The following is a 12,405-nucleotide window of genomic DNA, read 5'->3' on the forward strand; positions in this document are numbered from 1 at the left end:
TTAACTTATTGGGAGAAAACTGTTAGTTCTATGTAAAATCAGACCTTGAGCATGCCCATATAGCCAAAATGGCATGCGCTGCGAAGCATTGACTGTGAGATTGACAGTCGAATCAGTGATGTGAAAGAAAAGTGATTCATCAGACCAGGCCATCTTCTTCCATCGAGTTCTGCCAAAATATAAGTAATACTCATTATTTAAATGATGATAAACATTGCCTTTATCTTACTAAAACATACAGTACTTACATATTCTGTGCTTTTACTTCTCCTTTGATATTTGTGTGTGTGTATTGTGGTATCTGTGTGTTTTTACTGTTTTTTGCTGCTGCAAAACTAATTGCCCCTCTGGGGACAAATAAAGTTCTACTTGACTTGACTATTTCACATGAGAGATTTCTGTTTGGGTGTTTTGTCTGTGGTCCTGTCACCATTTTATAGTGGATGAGGCTGCATTGGAAAAAGGGAATGTCTGGTATTTGTATTATTTAACAATATAATATTTTGAATCTGAATAATGAAGTGTGTGGTTGTGTTAATCCTTCTGTTTTTTTTAATAATAGAATACATTAATTTGGCAACACTTTATTTCACTTACTATGTAGGCAGCAATTATTAGGCACTATATAACCATTTAAAAATGGTTTATGACACATTATTGTAAGCACATTTTCAAATGTTCATTAATTAGGCAACAGTTAACAGTTGTTAACTTCTATGAAGACATATTTTATTTGATTACAAATGTGTTTGAGTATAATTAATTTATTGTCTGTTTATGCTCCTACCTCCACTTATGGGTGCCCCCAGTTATAAACATGTATTAAATGTTTTCGCACTGCTTAAATTTTTTGAGTCGTACAGCACAGTACGACAGTTTTGAGACAGTACAGCACATAACCAGGTAGCTTGCATAGTGTACAGGAACATCTGCCATGAGTATGGGCTGGAAGTCCCAAGGTCAAAATGGAAGGTAGTTGAGAATGACCGAGCTAAGATCCTGTGGGACTTCAAGATCCAGACTGACAAACTGGTGATGTCTAACCAACAAGACATTGTGTTGATCGACAAACAGCAGAAGAAGGCTGCAGTGATAGATGTGGCAATCCCAAGCGACAACAACATCAAGAAGAGGGCTAAGGGCTGAAAGAGGAGCTAGAAAAGATGCGTAAAGTAAGAGCAACAGTGGTGCCAGTGGTAATCGGAGCACTGGGGACTGTGACCCCCAAACTGGGAGAGTGGCTCCAGCAGATTCCAGGTAAAACATCAGAGGTCTCTGTCCAGAAGAGTGCAGTCCTAGGAACAGCTAAGATACCCGAGCTTGAGGATGTGTCATGGATTAAAAAAATAATATATATATATATCCCTACAGCTGTCTCCTCCATCATTGGGCATCCTGCCGCTGAAAGAATCCCTGAGAGAATTAGAGCACTATGGAAATGCTTTATTTTTATTTTTTAACCTGTCCTGCCCAGCAGCCTGGTATACAGTATAAGGAGCTGGATACCATGTTGTGCCCGACAGATTTAACAAGAGAGTTTTAATATACTCCTTTGTCTTCTTTACTATTTATTTAATTATGTATTAATTTGTCACCGGGCTGGACAGGGGGGCAGACATGGAGATGGGGGACACAAACATCACACAGACACCACATGGAAATGTTGATGTTAATGACGATGGTTGGATTGATAATGAAGATGTGTTTGAGGGTGATGGTGATTATGACAACATTAGACCTCACTCTCCAATCATCCACATGTTCTCTGCACCTGATTTTTGGCCTGATCAGAGGGTAAGTAAAGGGGCCTGATTAGTTTTCTCTTAAATGTTTTCACAGAATGAGTCAGTCAACTGGAGGTACCTGTTCACTAGCATCAAGAATGAGCTGAATAAGACCTGTAATATCAGTCAGGAGTTACTAGGATTGTTAGCCCTGTATGATGCAGGACTTATAATCCATCTTGAAAAAGTAGTATCTGGTGGCTAGAATTTTATTTGTAACCATGATGGTAACCTTATGCTTCCAGCACAACTGTGCCCTAGGTAGCACCTTGCACCAGGGTCTATGTATATCTAGAGGCTGGATTGTGCTTTTGCAACCTTAAGGTGTGGCCTTATGACCCTGGCAGGGCTGGCAGGCTGGGCTAAATCAAACCTTATTTATCTAATAATATCAAATCTATATGATTAACACTCCATAGACAGGTGGTCCCCCCATTCCTCTACTCCTGGGGCTAGGTCAATGTAATAAGCATGAATTGTGCCCCCCAGATTAACTACCTATTACAGACACTCCTGATGAAGATTCCCCTCAAGTATTTCAAGCAGTTCAATAGACCATAGGCCTTGATTAAAACTGTGAAAGTTGCAGAGACCTGTAAATCAAGGTGGACTTGGTGGTCCCAAACTTTTTGTTCCATCACCATGCATTACATCAGCACTAAGCTTTCATCAGGGGCACAAACCCATTAGATCATTTCACAGCTACAATGGGTATGGAAGAGGGTGGCTTTCATGTTCAATTTCAACCTTCAGATGAATGAAATTACTCAATTTGCTCATATGCCATGCTAGCCTGAGGTTCAGTGGGCTTTATGTGATGTTAAGAGGAAAATTAAAATTAAAATGAACAAGGTGGAGGTGTAGACCCAAATGCAGACACAAGCGAAGATGCAGTTCTTTATTAAACAAAGAAACTGGCTTACATGTCCAAAAAATGGTAAATCCAAGCAGGCAGAGTAATCCCAAAAATTAGGGAAACACAGAGGCAGGACCAAACAACGACGACGCAACAGAGACTGAACAGAACAGAAAAATTTAAACACCAGGTAACGAGCAGGGTGGGACCAAGACCAGATGGAGGACATGAGGTAGTTAGACAGAACACAGACACAGGCAAGCCGGTGAAACCAATCGAGGGGAACAGACAGGACCAGACCAAAATGCAGAAACACAAACTGAACACTGTGAAAACTAAACAGAACATGAAACAAGTAGACTGAACACTGAACACAAGGCACTGGCGACTAACATAAGAGAAGAAAGAGGAGCTGGAACACAGACCAGACTGACCACAATCAAAAAAAATCAACAAAACAAGCAGATAACACAAACTAGCCCTTAACAGACAGTCAGACAGAAACCAAGCATTAAGCCAACACCAGAATAAACAAGAACTAAGGCAAACAAGACAGGAAACAGACTGAAACTAGGATCATGACTCAACATTAACCAGAAGTCTTGCAAGTCTTAATATTATAAAAGAGAGGTAGACAAAGTACACAAATTCAATACTTAAGTCAATGTATAGAAGATCGTGGTCAAATTACTTCAGTTAAATGTTTATTTGTTGAAGTGCTTAAGTACTTGCTTTTAAAAATTATAAAAAGTATTCAAAAGTACACCGAACCAAATTATAAATGCAACACTTTTATTTTTGCCCCATTCATCATGAGCTGAACTCAAAGATCTAAGACTTTCTCTATGTACACAAAAGGCCTATTTCTCTCAAATATTGTTCACAAATCTGTCAAAATCTGTGTTAGTGAGCACTTCTCCTTTGCCGAGATAATCCATCCACCTCACAGGTGTGGCATATCAAGATGCTGATCAGACAGCATAGGTATTGCACAGGTGTGCCTTTGGCTGGCCACAATAAAAGGCCACTCGAAAATTGATGAGAACAATGTAAACTTGACCTGGTCAAGGAAGGTAAAATGTCAGTTCATCTCTGTGTTTGGGGTCCCCAAAATAGTTCAGGGTTCCAATTTTATATCTCCTCTATTTGTTTTGAACTAGTGTAAACTACTTGGTTTCTAAAAGAAAGGCGACTAAAGTCTGTCATGTAAATTTATTACAACCATAGCATGTCTCTGATACAACTGGGGACAAGTGATACTATTTCTAAAATACTATGTTTCATTATGGATCATGTTATGACTTTGTTAACTTTTGTTTTTCAGACTACAGAGCGGAATCCTGTGCTTATGGAGGGGGATGTGACAGCTCTCTTGACTCCTTATTTGGGTTGTCCTTTCCTTTTAGGAGTGAAGCAGTGCATCACTGATTATCACCTGTGCCTGCTGCTCCCTAGCTATATAAAGTGGTGGATTCAGTTTCCCCCTCTCTCTCTAGGCATAAGGTTTGTTATTTGGGTTTGGTTTTCCTTAACTACACTTCACTCTACACACATGCAGACACTCAACACACTATTTATGTTACTGATTTAGATACTTTATATCTCAATTGGCTCATTTATGTTTTGTAAATCTTTAGTTAAAAGTAACCTGTTATCCTCTCCTCTTTGTCCTCCATTTGAGCTGGGCTGTGAAACAATCCATTTGGCCAACCATAGTATAAACACTACAGCTACTACAAGCACAGACAAATTAGTTTAATATGTTTATCTGGAATTGAGCAAATGTTTACAAACATAATATTTAACATGGACTTCAAATATTGCCATGGATTCTCGTGAGGAATCGTCATCTTTATCTTTCTGTAGTTCAAATTGAACTGTTCAAGCACTTTGAACTTGACTGACAGCTTAGGAGTAGTTTACTGTGACTTTGTGATTTTTTTTTTCTCCTGTGACGAACACAGCATATGGCTTTGAAATGTAGTAGAGTCAGAAGTACAATATATCTTTCAAATGAATAGTGCAGTAAAAATTGTAAGTTTCCAATAAATGTATACTCAAGTAAAACACTCAAAAAATGTCCTTAAGTACAGTACTCAAGTAGCCTAAATGTACTTTGTTACTGCCCACCCCTTTTAGTAAGCAAAATGATTATTTATCTTATTCTTTCTGTTGTAGCATTTTTTGCATTCTAGGTGCAGATGGCAGAGGCAGAAGCATGGTTATAATTAGTAACATTTCAAAAATCATCTGGAAATCATAATATGTTATTTATTAAGTTCCAGGGAATTACCTTTCCTGTGTCATTGGTATTCCTGGGGCCCCTGAGAATCAAAGTCAACCTACCAATCATCCCAGGAAGCGCCAGACCCCATACACTATCTGAAGAGCCAGTGAGTCAGCAGAGGATGATAACCATTCAAGAGGATGAGGAGCGTCACAACTTGCCTTTGCAGATAAAGCTTTCACTATCTGTTTCCTGAGGCGGTAGGTTTGGTAAGCTCTTCACACACACACACACACACACACACACACACACACACACACACACACACACACACACACAGAAGAAGCTGTCACCATTTGCCCGCCTCAGTGTGCAGAAATCAAGACGGAAAGAGACATTGACCGTTCAGGCTGTTTCAGAAACAAAATGAACTGGGAAATATTAAACAACAGTATTGTAAAAGGCCTTACACTGAGCAGGTAATGTTTAAGTTAGGTTATGTTTTAATTAGCAATATTCATTTATTTAATAAAAAAACAATCCTCTAAAAGAAATATAATTATCAAAAATATTATATATATTATAATTATAAAATGTTAATAGATTATATAGGCACTGAAACTACTTGGCTGGGTTTAGGAAAACATCATGGTTTGGGTTAAAATAACTATGTAACCTACGTAACCAATGTCTGTATCCGTCTGTCACAGAATGACATATTAAATCATTTAGTTTTATTTATTATTATTTAAGTAGTTTGTTTTGATTTTACTCTTTACTAGTTTTGGAAATGAATGCAAGTGTAACTTTTTACAGTAATTTGTACAGTATTATTATAGAAAAAACACAACTTATTGATGTCAAGATAATGCTGTAATATGGATCATGGTATTAGCTTTGTCCATATTTTTCCCCTCATATCTTTGAGAGGTAACTGATTATAGGCAATCATTTCGACCTTCCTCCACTCTCCTGTCTGTCCCAACAGTTAAAAACAAGGCTCCTATTGTGCCCCCTTTGTGCAAAACAATATTTCTGCTGACATCTGACAGTCCGGCTCTGTTGTGTCCTTTAAATCCATACTTACCTACTTCCACACCTTTTCCCCTTAACTTTCATTTAGTTGCATTTATATATTTTTTGATAATCTTTGATTACTTTGGGCCCTTATACCTGTTACTATTATCCTTCATTGTTATAGTAGACTGTGCCACTTCCTCAGCTTCTTGTGTTTCTGCTGTTTTTCCCTCCAATGTGTTTCTTGTCTGTCCCCTTTCTGTCCTGTCTATGTGTGTCTGTCTGTGTGTTTTCTGGTGATGGCCCTCTGGTATCTCTCCATGGCTATCTAATCACCTGCACACCTGAGACTCATCCAGAAAAACCAGAGTACATTCCATTCTTTGCAAGATCATCTGTTCACCTTTGTGGTATTCGTGCTACAGCCAACTTCTGAATCTCATCCGGTGTTTGGCTGATATTGCTCGACTCGTTGCCTGACTTTGTTTGTGGTTGTACCTGTTTGGGTTTGTTCTGGTCTCAGTCTGTAATTAAATTTAATGTCTGTCCTGCCGACAATAACACTGTTAACTTTCTGAAAACCACAGTATCTCTCCAACCTTTTGCTTCTTTGTGGTCCAACAGCAATGAGCCACATTAGCGTCCAAGCTATGTGCCTATCTCTCTCTCTCATTTTCTCTTGCACTGTTTTTCTATTACCCTGTCCTCTCTTTTCAGTACTTAGGCTTCTCTTTGCTCTCTCTCCTGGCTGTCAGTCCCTTATTCCAGACAATAAAGATCTGGATCTCTGTCCTCAAGGAGATTCAGCCTCGCGTCTTGTCTTTCTCTCTGTGTGTGAATGGTATCCTTGAATTGTGCCTCTGTCCTCTTTCCAGGTCTTCATGGTAGAGAGGAAGTCGTGACTTGCGTGGCTCATGTCTTAACTGTTTTGGTAGCACCTGAATGTTGCTTGATGTCCTCCTGGATCCATATTCTTTATTTAAACTGTTTGTTTGCTATCTAACTAACTAATATTGTCATTCTGATTTCCCATATTGTACAATATATTTTTCTTTAAATTAATAGAAAATATTTTTTTCATTTTTGCATTTCTGGACAACGACAACGACAACGACAACAATTAAAGTGTCATGTGTTTTATCAAGGTTATCTGCTCTCTATGCAAGGTGTTGCCACTGCATCTAACTCCTCCAGAAACAGTGATCTCTTCTGTAGCTTTCCATAGTGTCACCGGTCCAGATCACAAAAGCACTGTATGCCAAAACATCTACTATTTTGTAAAACACAAGAAGTGGCCATTGTCTTGGCAAGATAAATCAGTGCTTATCAGGGCTAACACTATTTAACATACAATAAGTGCACCTCTGCAGCACATACTTTCAGAAAGAATACAAAGTTTAAAGATCCAACACTCAGATCAGTATAAATATACCAACATCTAAACTAAGGTTAATTATATTTGCCTTTACAGCATACGAATTAACCACAATTTTACCTTCCAAAATGTAGCAATATTGTAGATGTTCTGAAGACATTGTACTGTTTAATATCAAACGGACATAAAAAAACAATGCTTTTCAGAAATTATAGTTGTTATAGTACAACTGATAACAGTACATCCATCCATCTATCTATCAATTTTTCTAAACCATATCTTCTATGAGGAGTCACGAGAACTCGAGCCAATGACCAGGCTATCACAGGGCGAACACATACATATCTTTGGGGATCGAACCTGATGACCCAGAGGAAAGCCTGGCAGATTCAGGCAAACAGAAAAGACCCATCTGAGGTCCGAACCCAAGACCTTTTTGCTGTAACCACTGAACCACAGTGCACTACAGTACAGCTACAGTCATTTAAAAATCAATAAACCTGAGATGCATTTCAGTTCATAAAACAAAAGTGTGGTGTCATGATATAACCTCCATGCATGTGGTTTACGATGGGCTCCCTCCTATAAAGTAACATTAGAAAGAAAACCACTAATGGCTGGAGCCAGTGATCTTCAAAGGACAATTTAGCACCTTGCACAGGCATCATTTAATAGTTTAACTGTAAAATGAACCAAATTAGCTATAAGTTTAATTTACCTTGACCAGCGGCTAGAAGGTTTTAAGAATAGTCTGTCCCTCCGTCCTTCTGTGGCGTTTGGGATATATGCATTTAAATGATTAAATTCACTCTACCAGAGATGCACATTATGGACAGTCTTTGCATTATCCTATGTAATTACAGGCTACTATATTCAAAATTGTGAAATCCAATTTGACATACATCCATCTGCTGTTGTTAATATTGATCATTAATCCATTTGCTCTTTACTAATTATTTGCATTACATCTCCAAAAACACAACTCCTTGAAGAGGGACCCTGTCACTCTGTCTGGGTAAATGTCAGTATAACTATTAAAATAACCATTCCCAGAAAGCATGAAAATATGTCGCTTTGCCAATATTACATTTTTTACAAATTACATCACATTCAGTATCATACTTGGATCTATCAGTACGGGTAACATGAAGTTTGTGAATAATCTTAAATTGTGTTTCATGAGATTTCGTAGAGCAACTTATCCTTGAATCCCATTCATGTTCACTTACAGTGGTCCCAAAGTCTAATTCCCAGGAGTACCTACTAGGATTTGTATAAATTTTTTCCCTTTTAAGAATTTCTCCATAGAAGTAACTTAAACATTTTTTATGTATAGAGACTAATTTGGCCATGTCTCTCTTGAAAAAAAAAGGTTTTAAATCTCAGTGATATCATCTGGTTGATTGTAATCAATTTCCTTTCATAGGAGCCTTCAGACAATAATTCAATGATTTTCATGGCATGTCTAAGAGTCAAATGAAGCTAAATGAATTCAGTAAAATGAGGATATGCTAATGCATCAAAACATCACCCACACAGTGACTGAAATAAACATTATACATTGCAAAAGGCAACTACAGTCATCTATGTGGATTTATATTATGCTTAAACAATGAAATGATCCCATTTCAAAACACAGCATCACATATTATTTAAGCCTGCTTATAGTAATTTTAGTATTATATAAGATGTAGCAGATTGATGGCATCAGCTGTTTCTGGTCCTACTACACACATCTCTTTTACAATCACAGTTACGAATGTGGAAATGTGAAAACACCAAGGTTGCAGCTTTAAGGCTGCAGCTCAATATTTCTTGGAAATTATCTAAATACAGCCCACAAGATGGAGCTAATGTCTAGCAGAGGGCCTCAGGATGATATGAATGGTGCATTCTGCAATTTTATCAGATCAGTGACCAGTCCAGCTTTGGCAATGTTTTCCCTTGAATTATATTTTGATGGTGTCTGAGTTTCTGAAGGTGCTGCTCTTTTCTTAACTGTGCTTCCCTGCTAATGCTAACTACCGAGTTCTTTTGTTTAGTCATGGTGAATCTAATGTAAAATGTATCATTTCCTGAGTGCAGGAGGGTTATTCCAAGGAAATGTGGGGTTGAATCATTACTCTCTTACTCAACAAAAGGCTGAATGAGATAGTAGTAGATGACAATTTATGTGAACATGTCACAGAGTATTATTTTAAAAGTAAATGCCTCTGAGCTGTATATAGCATCAGCTTCCTTCACACGGGATTGGTAGATAACAAAATAACATGGCATGTCCTCTATTCTTGCTTGTGATGCAGATGCACTGGCGTGACTGGTGGCGTATATGTGACTCAAGACAAAGTCAGACGCATACAGACACATACCTATACATCACTGCAAACATAAATGCACGCACACTGACAGACACACTGAGCTTGCGTGTCTGTTCTTTCCCTCATCATTTGTGCCTCAACCCATCTGTCAAAATCCTCTCAAGCAAAATCTGACATGACATTTTCCAACACTGAATCAGCAAAGAAAGTAGGCTAGCACGTAGATGGATACTGCTAGAGAGACATAGGAAGTAAGAGAGAGAGGGGGAAAGCAGCTTGTTTCACAAAAGGCCATGGGTAGAGGAAGATATCTATTTGCCCCCGTGCCACCAGAGCACATGATGGCAATAACCTAATGAGTCTTTACATAGTAATTAAAGGTTCCCCATTGAATGATACTTTCTGCAGTTCTGTACCGGAGAAGAATTAATTATTAGTATCAATCAATGATGTTATCAGTGGGTGTTGCGTGGTTAAGAATGGAGACGGGCAGACAGTGGCATTTAGCTGTGATTAATGAAGTGACCTTCCCTGCAGCCTTGGCTGAGATCTAGAAAAATCTATTCCATTTCAAAGTGACCTCCGCGAGGGATGGCTGGTTGGAACACCCATTCACTCAGCATCCAAATGCAATAGAACACATACATACACATCCGAACTGGGCAAGTCACATCAGAGGTTCCATACAGTCCAGTTGAATCAGTCTTGCTCTCATATTCAGCTGATTCTATGAGTGAAGTTGTTGTTGTTGTTGTTGTGGCTAAGTTTAGTGGGCTGATAATATATTCTTCAAAGCTTTGGCACACCATCCACATCCACATGTGATGGTGGCAGTAGTGGTGATGATAATGATATTAATGGGTGCCCCGAGACTTATAAGAAATTTCCATATTTTGTTCCACAGCCTTCAGTTGGTAGAGCATGGCATTAATGTTTTAATATTGGTACCATTCCCAATAGAACAGATCAAACCAAGCGTGTAGGCTGTATTCATTCTTCACAGTGGAGAACAGGAGGGTAGAACCATGTTTTCCACATGGAAAGTTTCACAAAGAAGGCATGGATTTTATTTGTAAAAGAGAATCTATGGGATAGTTAAATGAGTGCAGTTGCTAGCTTAAGTCTATATTAATACATTTTGACATTGTAAATGTGGAACTCTCAGGGTGAGATCAGGCACAAAGCAGGAAAGTACAGGAAATAATGAGGGGTGTATTAGACTTTTGCTGCCACAGTAAAAATGTACTACAAAACCCTCGAATTATACTGCAAAAGCAATTTATAGAAAATAGCTTGATGTTTTTATTTTTTTTATTTTGTGCTATTTTATGCATTTTGAACTGTGCAAAGATACAAAGATGATAATTTAAGAGAAGCTGAGAAGTAGACGTGTTTAGTGACCCCCATAAACATCAGTAGACTGACTTCTGCGACTGGAATGGAAAATAATGAGATAAAAGGAGCTAAAATAGCTCCCTACAGCTTTTAAATTTCACTACAAGCGATCCATTAAAATATTGATTAGTTAAAGGGGCTATATGTAAGTAACATTTGATTTTAACAAATGTCTTATTGTCAATGGGCTCAAAACTCACTTATAAATGAAGCATTGAATGTAAGGTCTCCAGGTCGGATTCAGCCCTGTGCGCGCTCCCGAGCCTCTCAGACAACAACAACATGGTAGTGATGGGAAAAGTCACTGTTTTGACAGACTCGAGTCACCATATCTCGTTCATTAAAATTAACTCATCTTTTTTTGTGTCATTTCGTTCATTTTGTTCATATTAACTAGGCTGATTATTGCGGCGCTGCAGCCCTCTAGTGGGCAATTTTTTAAAAAACAGCGCAGTTCTCAAACACAGAACGCTGCCTGTCTTGCTCTAAGTGAGAAAGTATAATGCACAAATTCACGGTACAGCTGTGTTAAAACTATGGCACTACATCCCTGCGCTGTAATAATGTTATGCTTTGTTAAATGTCACAAAATTATCAAAATAGATATATAATGTCAGTCCAGTGACTGTTACCTGACAACCGACTTGCCTCTCATTCCCCGGTGCTGGCAGTAAGTCAGCCTGCCCAGTGAAGACAGACTCCGAGGACCCATGTGAGTGGTGAACGATTAGTTCATTCCTGCTCCACAGAAGCTGAGATGTTACATGAAAAATGAACGACTCAAACCTAGAGACCCACAGTTATGAGTCCTGAACTAATCAATTCTGTTTCCTGTACTGCCTGCTAACCACAGCCCTGTAGCCGAATGTCACGTGACAAATTAACGACTCAAACCCAGAGACCCACAGAGTCGTGAACTAATAAATTCTTCTTTCCTGTGCTGGCGGAGCGCATGCAGCTGCCCTGTGACGGGTCAACGTAAGAGTCCAAGACTATTCACGCATTACTGTGTGAAAATGAATAAATTACTCACTGAGACTACGCATTCCTCCTGAGTCACATACAAGATTAGGTCAAATGAACGAAACGTTCTTTGAACGACGCAACACTACAACACGGCAGCTAACAACATGCAGTCCACTAACAACATAAAACAACCAGCTCACAGAAAAACATGTAAGGATACAAAACAACAATAAAAGTTTATGTGCTGAAGACCATCAGAGAAGACCATCAGGTTCAGATGATGTTGAGTAAGAACAAAGTGAGCATTAGTAAAGCTGGAGAAACAGAGAAAGTCGCGTTAGCTTGCCGACTAATGCCGAGTTACTAATGTTATCCGGTGCAAAGTTATATCGCTTTCCACATTACTTCACCAACTAACGCCACCCATGTTACTATCCGGTGTACCACTGTTGATTTAGCCTGCAAGA

The 12,405-nt window shown here is 38.6% G+C and overlaps 1 long non-coding RNA gene across 1 annotated transcript; it reads left to right on the forward strand.

The window, feature by feature from the left end:
* The first annotated feature begins 3,978 nt into the window (after nt 1–3,978).
* Nucleotides 3,979–6,892, forward strand: LOC123975668. The gene is made up of 3 exons (XR_006826135.1): nt 3,979–4,143; nt 4,920–5,136; nt 6,760–6,892. It is a non-coding gene; the product is annotated as an uncharacterized LOC123975668 (long non-coding RNA).
* The last annotated feature ends 5,513 nt before the right edge of the window (nt 6,893–12,405 follow it).

This window comes from Micropterus dolomieu, linkage group LG08 (assembly GCF_021292245.1).
Source record: "Micropterus dolomieu isolate WLL.071019.BEF.003 ecotype Adirondacks linkage group LG08, ASM2129224v1, whole genome shotgun sequence".
NCBI classification, from domain to species: domain Eukaryota; kingdom Metazoa; phylum Chordata; class Actinopteri; order Centrarchiformes; family Centrarchidae; genus Micropterus; species Micropterus dolomieu.